This window comes from Poecile atricapillus, chromosome 7 (assembly GCF_030490865.1).
Source record: "Poecile atricapillus isolate bPoeAtr1 chromosome 7, bPoeAtr1.hap1, whole genome shotgun sequence".
Lineage (NCBI taxonomy): Eukaryota > Metazoa > Chordata > Aves > Passeriformes > Paridae > Poecile > Poecile atricapillus.
This window is the reverse complement of record NC_081255.1, coordinates 17,115,017-17,129,105: the sequence shown is the minus strand read 5'-3', so window position 1 is coordinate 17,129,105 and position 14,089 is coordinate 17,115,017. Positions and strand designations below refer to the sequence as shown.

Genomic DNA, 14,089 nt, shown 5'->3' with positions numbered 1-14,089 from the left:
CTTGTGTTGACTGGTGCTCAGAGCTAAAATTCTGAGAAAAAATCCACTCTAACCTTACAAAGTGTGAAGACATGCCTCATATAGATAAACAAAGAATCTTCCTGTTCTAAAGCACAAAGTCTTTTAAAACCAAGAAAAATTCTGAAGAACTAGAACCCAATCCATGTAATTCAATAGCAAGAAACTTCTGTCTGAATATCAATAAAACCCTTGTGGTTTTGATAGTTTGGTGAAAAAGTTACTTCTTAAATGTCTCTTTAAATAATTTATCCTTAAAAGGTTCTTTGTTTTCAGTTATGTATTATCCTAACATTAATTTTCTCACTAAAGCAATGTTAAAATGAAACTCTCCTTTTACTATGTATCATCTCTCACAAAGAGGTTGGTGCTTGTGCCATGACTGCAACATTTTTCCAAGAGCCAAAACAAGTACAGTCATGTGCGCTGAGCTCTGAGCAGCGCTGCTGTGAAGGAGGAGAGCAGACATTACACTGCTGGGTATTACAGCTGCCGTTTTCCTAAGCCTTTTCTGCCACCCTCCAACAGCATTAGCTCACAGACATTTACATGCAAACTTGTCTATGTAGCACATTTCAAATCTTTTCAATCCCTGTGATTGCATCTTTTTAATTGATAGTAAAGCTGACATAAACCTATCAATTACAAAGCACAGATGTTTCTAATATATCCCTGTATTTTTCCTCAAGATTCTCCCTTATTTTTTTCAAAGTCAACTGAAAAGATATATGAAAATCAGACTAATTTTATCTTCTAAATAACTTAGATTGATAAATTCACAAAAAAATATAAAGCCAATTCATAACTCTGAAAAAATAAAATTGTCCTCAACACAATGCAACATGAGAAGAAAGTTTCCTTGTATTAATTAACTTGCAAATGGTTGACACATAAAATTTTTGTAAAAAATATAGACCCTCTAATTCTTATAAACATTTCTCTCTCAAAGTATTACAACATTACAAAAAAATATTTTAATCTAATTATCTTCGGATTTGACAATACACCTTGCTATTATATATTCACAGTTATTTTAACTCAGAATTTTTAAGATCACTACTAGCATACTGAGCAATAGCTGTCACAATTAAGATCCAAAATTAAAATCTTTCCAGATTTTAAACCCACAAAAAGTTGATTTGGAAACATCTGCTGACACATGTAATTATTTGTTACTAACCACCAAGCACTGTTTCTAACAATAAGATTGTACAGGTTAATAAACAGATAAACAACAGTTCTTACCATAGCAGGAGGCTATCACGGTCTACTGTGTGCTCTTAAAATGCAAGTGCTTCTTGACAAAAGACACACCTTGAGAAGTTCCGTGCCCAATCAGCAGCCAGACCTGCCCAGGAGACAGCAGCTGCTGAATCACAGTGACGATAATTGAGCAGTGAGGCTGGATCTTTCCCCCCCTAAATCAAGGAGAAATTGAATACTGTGTTGAGTAAACTTTTTCACACTTTAATTTTGATTATTATTTTTACTTTTCTACCAGGTGAAAAATGTACTATTTGCCAATGAGCCATTATGAAATACAGAAATTCCTACTTTCAGCTGCCAGTTTTGCAGGCTTCTTCTTAAAAAAATATTTCTAATTAAAAATTATTTTTAAGAAGTTTATTTATAAACTGGAAGAAAGAAGAAAATCCAAATATCACCACTCCCCCCACCCTCAACAAAATTACTTAATTCATGTCAGTGTAAAACTATGCACGTACTTGAAACACGCTTCATCAGTCCCGAGTTCAACAGACTAACAGAGAGGTAAACTTATCTATTCCTGGCATCACATTATATTTTGTAATGTATTATTATTAGTAGTATTAGTATTGATAATAGTACAAGTATTTATTAGTTAGTATTGATAATACTATTAATATTTATTAGTATTATTTAGTTATTAGTAGTAGTATTAGTATTTATTATTAGAATTGTTAACAGTGATGATGATGATGATATGGAAGTGTCTTAAAAGTTCCAGTTAGGATCACTCCCCATCCACCCAGGCTGTATATCTGCTCTGCAAACATTGGTGTTCTCAAAACCTAGGTATTCAAGTGCATCAATTTGCAGCACTTTATCCAAGGACTGTTTCCTCCCGGGTACTGATGCTGGGCAGAAGATGCCGGTACTGAGGAATCAGTGATGGCCCTAAGAGGCCCAGGCCGGTGCTGTGCTGATGCAGAGCCTGGCGGTCAGGCCGTGCTGTGTGACACATCTCCTGTGGCTGCAGGACACAGCCAGCTGCAGGAGAGGAGCCCACAGGGAGCTCTCGCTCCATACCGCTCATTACACTGACTGTGTGTCCTTGTCTCCATCTAAAAGTGCAGCAAACACTTCTTAAGTGAACTGACTTTCTGTTTGTAGACATGAGAATTAGAATTGTTTTAAGAAAATCCTGTAAGAGTTCAAAAAAACCAAAATGTCAGATGTCCCTTCCCTGGACAGGCTCTGCCCAGTGTGCTGAGCTCTGATTTGAGACCTGTTCAATATTACACAACTCAGCATCTGGAAGGAAACAAAACAACACTATCCTTTTCCTTTACAATGTTAGCCACAACAAATGGTATTCTAAGCGATACTTTATAGTCTGTCTTCCTTACTGGAACCATAAAAAACCCATATTTCATGATGCAAATCAACAGGTCACTAATTTGCTTTTAGATATAACCCAAAGGAAGTTAACATCAGGAGGGTTAAAATTCATAAGCTGAAAACTAATGATCCTGCCATTTATGTAAGGATGTTAAACTGCATTGGTCTTGCAGGTGTATGTCGGGTGCATGTCACACAAGCTTTGCCAACACAGAGACAGCAAAACAATCTGAATTTCTGATTTTATGAAGAAGGAAATTAATACAGCCTGGGAAACTGATTTCATCATGTTCTACCCTATTTTACCTGCACACTCACTCTAAACCCATTCTGCACTGCCAAAGTGAAGACCCTGAAAAAACAATCTCTACCCAAGACCAACCTTAAGTTTTATTAGCACCATCAACACTACTCTCATTCTCCATAATCCAGGTCTTTATGCTTCACCTTTTCACCTTCTTTTTTTTTCACTTACACTCTCATATTTTCTAAGGATTCTAAAATAACTTCTCTAGCAGAGTCCATTACTCCATTTTAACCCAGTATAAAAGTTACTTGCTCAGCCTGCCTAGAGATCCAATTTCTCACACTTTCACCAAATGCTATTTCACTCTCATTCTTATTAGTGACATAAAACACACAACTATCTCTATTAGATAACTGCTTTGTCATCCAACAAGATGCAAATCTTTCAGTCAAAAAGTACAAGGCCTCTATGTAACAAACACCAATTACACAGAAATTTATACCAAATACAAAAAGGGCCTATTTCCCTTCCAAACTCCCTGGGAATAAGATTAGTCTTTGAAGGTAAATTAAGAAGACATCTTCCCCTTTTTAAACACACAAAGGAATATCTTGTCATCACAGCACTAAGAAAAGCAAGTGATAATTTTGTATCAAGTTAATGGAAAAAGGCTACTTGTATTGAAACCTGATTGAAATATCCCTGACCCTCTCTCTGGTGTAAATGTCTACCCTAATCTCTGTAATTTTGGATGGGAGTTGTGATAGTATTTTTTTGGCTCTTTCATACTTTCCTAGATTCCAAACCTTAGTGATTGCAAACTTGGGTATTTACAAAATTAACTACAGTCATATATTACAATAACAACAACAAACAACAACAACAATACATTATCTCCATGGAGGGTGTGGCAAAAAATAAGGGGTCTTGTTAGCAGATTCCTATGATTTCCAGATATCACAGCCTGTGGAAGCTGCTTGTTTCACTTCACTGCAGGAATGAGTGGTACCTATTAATAATTTGAATAAATCAAGATACACGTCTATAAAAGTACATTGCAATTCTGAACACAGGAAATTCATTTTTTGTGTTGTTAAGTCAATGCACTGCCTGCCAGCAGTTTGGAAATGAAAGTATACTCCCTACAAGAACAAAGGACATTCTTTTACTTCAGTGCTAGAGCTGAAGAAAATTCACTGCTGATTTAGAGTGGCAGAGCTAACTCTGCACATTCATCACAAAGAAGCCTTTTGTCTGCTCTGTCTGCACAGAAGACTCTTTGATGTTCAGCTTTTTGTTTCTTCATACTGTAACTTCTGCTAGGTGATAAATTGCATTAACTTCACTGACTGGTTTTATGAGACAAAAACTGGAAGGAGAATATGGAGCAAAGACTATGGAAGGATTAGCTATAAAAATCACATGCTAGTTCAATGTGCTTCCACTATGGCTGTTAAAAGAAATAAAAAGTTGTACCGATAGATTTCAAAAGTGCAGAGTCCAAACTCGGTGTTCTGCTTTTGGGCTTAGTGCGAGATTGCAACATGGCATTCACTTACACAATATCTAAATGACTTCCAAAACAAATTTACTGTGCTTACAGATACAAAGTTTTGGGTTTTTTTCACATTTGTCAGTCTTGAAACACTATCAAACTAATATTCTGTATTAGAGCATACCAGTATAAGACGCAGCTGCCTAATTACACAGTAATTTTAACAAAGATTCTCAAGAACAAATTTTAATATACTTGGTGTATGAACTAACTTTGCTGTTTTCACTTTCCTTTCATATATCTATTATCTTCAACACACGGTAAATTAAGTCTTCCAGCTGTAATACGAATTAACCAGATTTTAATTTGGCCAGTACAAGATGGTAAATCTGGGTCAAATAATGACAGAATTAGTAGTCTAACTACATTACATAATCACAGTCATTATACAATTTTATGGATGGAAAATAAGAAAAAGAAGATTAGAGTAGAACTCCAGATAGTTAAATCAGAGCTGAGCTGGCTCTGCTAGGGACTGGCAGACATATCCAAGTCACTAAACCATGAGTCAGTCTACCTACAACTGGAATTCTGCAATCGACCTTCTGTTATAAAACCATTTGACACCATCAAATTGAATTTTAGAAGGTTAGAAATTACTAAGAAAGTAATAACCAAAGCATACATTTCAAGTAACTGCTATTCTATTTCTAATGACATCTTAGTTTTCCAACTGTGCACAATCTTCAAAGTACGTCTGCTTTTTTCCACACTGCAAGCATTTATGTACTGGCACTTAGGATAGGCCCTCAGCTCCACTGCTTTCACAGAGGAAGAGTGAGATCCTCCCCTATCTTAAGGACACCATTCACCCTGTATCATTACTTCATTTTAGATTACAATAACCTGTCCTCAGGCTGTCTTCTTTCCTATACCAGCCTCTGCTGTTCACTGAAAGGATCTGGGCCCTTGTAACCTTCACCCTCAGCCCCACAGCTTCACTGTCCCTCCTGATATGTCCTTGGTGCCCACGCAGACTCAGCAAGGAGCAAAAGTCTATGGACCAGACAAGCCTTGACAGTCTCTCTGCAGTATCCTGGATCCTGGCACTCAGCAAGCATCCCAAAACATCACATCAGCTTAGCAGATGAATGTTTCCATTCCCTACAGATGGGAATTTCCAATACCTATCAGCTGTCTTTTACTCTTGTTGATGTTTGGCAGAGGTTCAGCTGGCTCCAATGCCTCCCCCAACTGTCCTTGTTCATCCTCATCTTTTCCCAGGGCACTACATTTGTTCTGTAGATTGCACTTCTGCAGGCAGAGAAGGAGCCTTCTCTTCTTCTGCCAAAAGTAACAATGCTCTCAATCTGATTTCTGTTGATCTCTCATTTTTTCCCCGATGGTACAAAGCCTGCTGACCTCCTGTCATAGCTCCTTTTCCTCAGTTAACTGCTTAGCTCCAGTGCATCCCTGATCTACACCCTAGTAGCAATTATATCTGAAAAAAGCCCTGAGGTCTTCTCTTACTATAAAAATAATTTCAGATTTCTACCTGTGTACAGGAGAATGCTCATTTTCACAAGAAGTCACTCTGATCTTTCTGTAACTTGTGAAATTGGAAGACATTTCTTTCCCTTTTGGCAGATGGCATGCAGGGATACAAGAGGCCTAAGACAGCAGTGATGTCCTTTTAGTGACATCCTTTTGTTCAAAGGAGACAGAGAATTCACAGGTAACTCCTTTGGACTAGAGGTGCTTGATGATCTTCCTTGTCCACTGTGTGTGTGAACCAAGAGCTGCTGAGCATCTTCTCTGCACAACTGTGCCTGTGCAGGCTCTGGTGCTCAGTCACACTTCCTTCACACTTGGAGTAAAAGAAAAGGAATGAGAAAGGTGAAAAGTGTGCTCAAACAGTGAAAAGGCTATGGATACTAATTGAAGAGTTGTCAATTCCATAGAAATATTATGGAGCTAAAATCTTGCAGCTGGATATCACCCTGCAAGAAAATGTGAATGGCTTGCCTCACCACACTTCAGGACCAAGACAAAGCCAGTTAGAACTTGGGAATTCTGCCATCCAGTCCATTACTTCATGTTGCAGAATAACCTTAGCTACAAAAATCAAACTCATAAATTCTGATCCAGTTAAAGTGAATATTCAAGCAGATATAGCAAATTTACAATTAAACCATTAAAATACAATCCACATTTACTGGTTTGAAAATCCACAGAGGGGTAATTCTGCTGAAAATTTCCAGTATGGTAAAATTAGCATACATTTGAACAGATTTAGTAAAAAACTTGTTTGGGTCAGGAGAAGAGTGTATTTATAATTTGGGGGTAGATTTTCAGCCTCTTCAATATTTATAATTGCAATAGTGACAAAAGGGCACGATTTTGAAACAGAATTGTATCTATGATTACATCAGTCAGTATTAGAGGGAATACTGAGTCAGTCACTCATAGTCATAATTGGGTGAAAAGCAAAAATGTAATTATGAATGAAAGCTTTTCATCCCATTAGAACATGCTTGGCAAGATCCTTCTAGAAAAGGCACTGACTACATACATCCAACCTTAGGGACACATCTAGCACCCAGTGATGATCCAGGCAGTGACAGGACACTGTGACCCCACAATAAGTTTTAGCTGTCAAGAAAAATAGTTCCCACAGTACTAATGCAACACTCTGGGAAATTTAAAGAGCAGTGAATCCCATGATATTAACATCCCTCATCGAAAACACAAGAGTGTGCAATCTTTCTCTTTCTATCCCTAATCAGAAAACGGTATCATTCAATAGAGATGAAAAGCTTTTTTCATCTGAAAGAAAGGTAATAACACTTAAGGCCTGGATTTATTAACCAGGGATATCTTCAAAAGAAAGGTCGGCAAATGTTACCAGTTTTCTCTGTTAACATGAGCATTGTGCCAACTCTAATGAACAATATGCTGTGCTGCAGAGGCGGCACAAATCAATGTTTCAAGATAATTTGGACAATACAACTGCTTCGTTCTTACAAAACAAAGAACCAAGTAACTGAACTGAGGAAGCAACTGAGTAAGCAGGGGACAGGAGAACTCTGTCACCCAAGAGTGTTTAGTAACCCCATTCACAGGAGAAGGGAAACTTGGTGAAAAGAAGCTGAGTCAACTGTGTAGGTTCTGTTACCTTTTGCCATTCACTTTTGAAAGATGTGATGTTACAAGCAAAATACATAATAATAAAGAATTTCCAGAGGAAGTTTAATCTCAATTTTTTAACATTACCTTGCAGATGACTGGCTTGCACAGCACCATAAAAAGGCATCTGCTGTCCATATTTTATAGAAAGGAAAAAGCATCAGGCTGCCCACAGTCACCCAGCACAGTAGTTTCACAGCTGGAATAAAAATCCAGTTGTTTAGGATTAAATAACTAGGCCACAGATACACTTTGTCTCCTGAATGGCATAAGAGGAGCTGAGTTATAGTGTCACCTGTAAAGCTGCAAAGGAACAACTGGACTGTAAATATTCAGTGGCTTAGTGTTAATTACAAAAAAAAAAAGCCTCAATGGTTACACCTAGACTTCAAAATGTAAGACAAGAACAAAATTTTGCACAGTCAACTTTCTCTTTGATAATTATTAACTCAAGGGTGTAGTCTTTTAAGTCTGCTTTGGCTCTTAAGTAAAATGATAAACATTATTTTTAAGAAAAACAAAATGGGGGCCTTTTTAAGACTATAATTTTAAAATATAGTGGAAGACATCACTTTGGATATTTTTGAAGGGTGTTTGACACAAATCTTATGCATTTCTGGAAAAAAAAAAAGGATTAAAAAAACAGATCAAATTAACAACAGAAAACATTGAAACTCTCTTGAAACAGACTCCTAACTCTCTGTAAATCAGATGTACTCCACTTTTGGCAAGAGGCTGGGACTTTTCCAAATGTTCTGTTGCAATGCTCTGAGAGATGCCATATGACTGCTTAGGTTTGGCACTATTAGGGAGCACTCCTGAAGTAAATGGCTTTGCAACACCTGATCTGTTAATAGACCTACACACAGTTAACATTATCATGCCTTGTAGTGATGATTTGGCATAACTGATCACGTGTCCCCAACTCTTCAAAGGCACTACTCTTGGGAATTTCTCCTATCTACCCAAACAGATTCGAGAGGACAGAACATGCATTAGTCCAACAACAACCATAAGTAAGAGAATTGGAAGAGTTTCTTAACAGCTTCCTGCTGGCAGCCTGACAAACAAATTCTCCAATACCCTGATAGTCACATGGCAATTACAGCCTTCACTGAGGAAAAGACAGAGATGCAGAAGTATATACAACACAGAGCATTTATCTTCATGTTAAGAAAATAAAACAAAATGAAAATCGTAAATTACCAAAAGAAGCCCTCCCTGAAAGAGTTCTTTCTAGTATCCTTAGACCTTGTGCATCCCAGCATTTTTTCCTGTCACTTTGAAGAATGTTTTCTCTTTCTGCACTACACAGGTGAATCATTAGAGCAGTAAGGTTATAATAATCCTCCCACTGTAAATCCTACATTGTAAATGTACAGATGGTGCAAGGGTCCCATTTAGGTAATCTATGCATGAGAGCCTTCTCTAACCTCTTTCAGCAAGAGTATTAATTACACTTGTTCTTAGAGAAAGCTGGTGGTACTCCCAACAAACCTCTGTAGAAGCCCTGCAAATTTGGAACTTGCTGTTTTAATTCATTTTAAAGCTCAAATCCTACCAAAAGTAATTTAATATATAGTACACAGCACTACAGTACATCAATAGCAGTTCATGTTGAAACCCATGTTGTAAAACATCTCTCAAAGATCAATTTAATAAATAACATCTAGATGTTTTAACATCTATTTATATTTATAACATAAATAACATTAATTTTAATCAATAGAATACTCCTATATGATAATATTTTTTTCCTGCCATTGATTCACTTCCTGACTTGTGTCAAGGTATTCCTACCTCAGTTTCTCCTCCCATTAAAAATTAGCAAAATGGCACATGGTTGAGCTCAGTAAAATTTCTCTGAGTGCCAGTAACTAAACCCAGCACAACTCTATTCCAAGTAACTTCTGCTCCTTGAAAAGGAACATAAAGTTGAAGAGAAGCTGAAATGAAAGACAGCTTGCAACACAAGTGGACTTCAGACAGTCCCAGAAGAGAGAAAGTCCAAAGGACTGATCTGGGTCCAGGCGCCAGCAGAGGTTAATCAGGTCGCTCGTTTTTGCCTATGACCACAGTTCCTGAGTTCATGACCCGTGAGCTGCCCTGCTTCTCATGCAGTAGCTCCATCTGCTGTCCAAATGCTAACTGTGGACTTTGCATAGGGACTGCATTCACACAATAAAAAAGCAAAACGACTTGAATATTTTGAAACATTTCTGGAAAAATTCCAAACGTTTTCATAGTCAGTCCTAGTTCATCTTGCATGAATGGAACCAGCCCTTGTTTAACTTTATAAAGCAACTATCCACAACGAAAATATGAGAGGAGGAAGTAACAATCATGTGAGTGTTACAAATCTTCACTCTTACAGTCTCAGAACTAGTCTTGTGACAGAAAAGAATGGTTCTTCTCTGGTTCTTTACCATCTGCAGCCACTTAGTGCCATGCTGTCCAAAGGCGCCGCACTACCAGATCACTTGGGTGAGGCACCAACACTCACTGCACCCCACAATGAGCGTGCCCAGGTGTCCACAAACTACAAGATGTTTACAGCAATTCTTAGTTACTGACAAGAAGTTTATTTGAATTGCACAAACATAAATTTAAGCTTATTATTCTGAAGATCAACTCAGTTCTTAAAAACAAGACTTCTGCTTCTTTTGTGCACTACAGGGCTTCGAGGAGTCAAATTTTCCAGACTTTACATTCCTTTACCAGAAGCACTATGAAGAGTTCTATCCATAGCAGAACAATTGTTGTAAGACCCAGAGCTTAGAAATTTGGCCAGACCTGCTCTGAATCTTGTACAGCTTAGTGAATCTTGGTGTGTTTACAAATGTTCTGGCTCAACAACAGTCAAGCTTGGGGCTTGTACCTCCAATTTGGTACTTGCTGTACCTGCTGAATGCTTCCAGCAGCCTCCTTTTCCGGGCAGCGTTGCAGGAGCTACTCAGTCGTCAGGCAGCTCAAGAGTGCTGGCTCACTGCTGGCCACAGGGGCAGCAGCTGGCTTCCCGGGAACCACAGGACACTGCCGGAGTGCCTGAGTCACCTCGGTTATTCATTGCACTCGGTATCTCAGTCCTGCATGCAATACCTCTGAGTTGTTTTATATGCATGTGATTAGCTTCCTTGTCCCTCAGATTTTAGGGTGTGCTTATTTACGTGCTATTCTCCACTCTTATGGATACCTGTAGTTTTAAATTATGATAAAGTGTAGCACGAGAGTCTCACGAAGTTTTATTGCACAGTCCTCACTGTCCAGAGCCCTGCACGCCCTCCCCGAGCAGGCCAGAGGCTCCACTTGCAATATACTGGAAGGCAAGGTTAAAGAAAGAGTAACTGCATACTTCTGTCTCTTGGGGTTTCTATTATGCCTATTAATGGTTTTGAAAAATAGTACTGCAGATTTGTTTCAGACTAGAATTACAGCTTTTATGGAAAAATTTCCCTTTCTGAATCCACTGGGGAGGGCGGTGCTACTGACCATGTACAGACTTCTGGAGGAAGAGTTCCTCAATACAAGGCAATTGTGGATTATAATTATATCTCTCGAGCATAAGGATCAGTACTGGAAACGTCAGAGTGGGATGACGACAAACACACTGACCACCGATGAAGTCGGTCTTCCGTGAGAAATGAGGACGCAGGCCCCTGGCGAGCGCTGCACAGGAAGCCGTGGGCTCCACCCGGGCCGTGGGCAGCGCTCAGGCAGCACACAGGGGCTGCCGCGAGGCTCGTTTGCGCATCCCGGTGTACGACTAACACTATTCATGCTGGCTAAGAAAGATAAAACTGAAAAAAGGAGAAAAAAAAGTCGAAGCATCGACGGCTAACGCGTGACGGCGCGCGCAGGCTCTATAGACGGTGTGCGAAGACTCCAACAGGTGGCTCCGTGGCGCAATGGATAGCGCATTGGACTTCTAGAGGGTTTGAAGGGATTCAAAGGTTCCGGGTTCGAGTCCCGGCGGAGTCGTGTCTTCTCTTTTTCCTTCCTATTTTTTTTTTTTTTTTCCCAGTTTTTATAAATTTCCCCGCCCCCTACGCCTTTTGGGCGGAAATCTTTCCCCCGCGCTCTCCCGTCCCTTACCTCACCGCCACAGGTATCCGGCCTGGCCCTTCTCCCGTCAGCGAGGCTCTCCGGGCCCGCCTCCCGCAGTGCCTGGCGGTCTGGGGAACGCTGGAAGCCTGCGGCGACAGCCGCCATGGACCGAACCTGGCGTGTTCGCTCGGCCTGGCGACACGAGGCTTCCTCACCGCCAGCGAGAAGGCAGAGCACGAGAAGGGCTCGGCTCTCCTTCTCCCTTGCCCGGTCCCGCCGGCCTCAGGCAGCGGGAGAAGGGCTCTGCTCTCCCTTGCCCGGTCCCACCGCCCTCAGGCAGCACGAGAAGGGCTCTGCTCTCCCTTGCCCGGTCCCACCACCCTCAGGCAGCACGAGAAGGGCTCTGCTCTCCCTTGCCCGGTCCCACCGCCCTCAGGCAGCGGGAGAAGGGCTCTGCTCTCCCTTGCCCGGTCCCGCCGGCCTCAGGCAGCGGGAGAAGGGCTCTGCTCTCCCTTGCCCGGTCCCACCGCCCTCAGGCAGCGGGAGAAGGGCTCTGCTCTCCCTTGCCCGGCCCGAGCTCCGTCAGAGCGGTCAGAACTGACAGCCAGCCCGGTAGGGCCGCTACGCTTCCAGGACAGTCTGCAGAAAGTAATTTTACTTGAAAAACCAAGACTTTGTCTTTCCTGGAGGCACTTCAGTTAAGATGGGTCACCGTGATTAATTTCTGGTTACTTTCAAGTAATGAAACAAGCCCACAAACTGAAGCCGACAAAACACCGGAATCAACACCATCTTTTCTAACTTACCGACAGATTGAAGATGAAGAACCGTTTTAATTACAGCAATCAAATTAGGTGGTAAAACAAAACAGCAGCAATAAACAAACCGCCTTGATTTTGCTCAGAATAGAATAAATTAATGACTCCTGAATTATTGAATTTGTGGAGTTTTCTTGATAAATTATTTTTAATTCTGCAGGTATAATTTCCAACTGTAATAATGCTTATTTAAAAGCAATAAAGGAAAATCTGGAAATGAAACACACCATTAGGCACATTTACCATCACAGTCAGTAAAGGCAGAATTACAAATTAGCACAAATATTTCTGCCATAAAAAGGAAATGCTACTTGTAATTGATAGGCAAAGCTTCACAGAAGTTTTTATGTGTTTTTAGAGAAATCTAATAACCACAGGCATTCGCATGGTGCATTTGGGTTTTAATCTCTCCAGCACCTTAAACTTTACGTTGATTTCAAAGCCCGTCTGTCAGTGCTTTAGTGTAAACTGGTGGCGAAGAAAAGGGGCTCTGTCCAGTGCCTCATCTCGCAGAGGCTGAGGCACAGGCAAAGGTGACTGGCACAGCCGGCCAGCACAACCTGCAAGTGCCACCTGCAGCCCTGGGAACAGCCAGCACACCTCGGCCCGTCTGCACAGAACACTCCCTGGGCACAGTGTGGGACAAAACTGAAGGGATTAGAAGAATAAAATGAAGGGAAAGGATATAGAACACAAACCAAATCCCTTTCTAGCTATGCTGCACATGAAGTAACTTCTGTAGCTATTGAGCAGCCTGAGCAACAGGCATGGAGCTCTTGTTTGCTGTGTAACACCACAGCCTGCACTTCTCTTTTGAAGGCTTTCAGGCTCGCATGCTGCTTCTCCAAAGCTGCACCTGAACAGCTCAGGATGCAACAGGATGAAAACTACTGTGGTGCCTGGTTTTCTTCTCTGTGTTCAGTATTAACTTTTTTGTGCTTCCATGTCTCAGCCAGCGAACACGACACCAAAGTTGTTTTTACTGGCTTTTTTATAATTTACTGGAAATAGAGATACTAGCATAAATATCATTGCATTAAAATAGCCTGTGCATATTAACTGAGACCTGGGGACAGGTGGTTCTACTGGTACTTGTTAAATATTTCCCAATGAATTCACTTTGACACCATTCATCTCCCGGCAGTGAAGACTTTTTAAGGACTCTAGATTCCTGTCTGTTTCTGGTAGTAAAACATTATGGCCAACTTCAGAATGATTAAAAAAAAAAAAATCCCAAAGGATCTGAGGAAAATTTCTTTCAAGCTTCAGTTGGTGGTCAGTATATACCACAATGTTCATTTCAGCACAACTAACTAATCCTTAAAAAAACTACTTCTCAGTAGAAAACTTGATGGTTAAACATTAGTCAAGAACATAATTTTAAGCAATTCTTGCTTAAGATTTGCAACCTTTAAAATTCAGTGCTCTTGTGGTAAGGAAACAATCGACCACTGCTCCTCTGATAGTGACTTCTACATCCCAATCACCCAATCCACCTAAGACAATGTAGTGCCAGTTTAATTTCTTCTATTATCCATCTTTTCTGCTACCTCAGGGCAGCAACTAAATTACACTAATTGTAACAGCAATAAAATGACCAGGTAATTAAAAACCAACCAAACACTACAGCAGTTCTGACAACCACAAACGGTCCTGACCCGTCACTGAGGGGGAACTGAG

General features: G+C 40.3%; 1 protein-coding gene and 1 non-coding gene across 2 annotated transcripts in view; one reads left to right on the top strand and one right to left on the bottom strand.

Annotated features, from left to right (window-relative positions):
* BCAR3 (BCAR3 adaptor protein, NSP family member) overlaps nucleotides 1-1,410 on the bottom strand; it is an 85,687-nt gene extending 84,277 nt beyond the window's left edge. The window contains exon 1 of the mRNA XM_058842868.1: nucleotides 1,264-1,410. The gene's annotated coding sequence lies outside the window, so the exon portion shown is untranslated. The remainder of the gene's footprint in view (nucleotides 1-1,263) is intronic.
* Nucleotides 1,411-11,438: 10,028 nt separating this feature from the next.
* Nucleotides 11,439-11,525, top strand: TRNAR-UCU (transfer RNA arginine (anticodon UCU)). Its single transcript is given in 2 exon segments — nucleotides 11,439-11,475; nucleotides 11,490-11,525. It is a non-coding gene; the product is annotated as a tRNA-Arg (tRNA).
* Nucleotides 11,526-14,089: the final 2,564 nt, after the last annotated feature.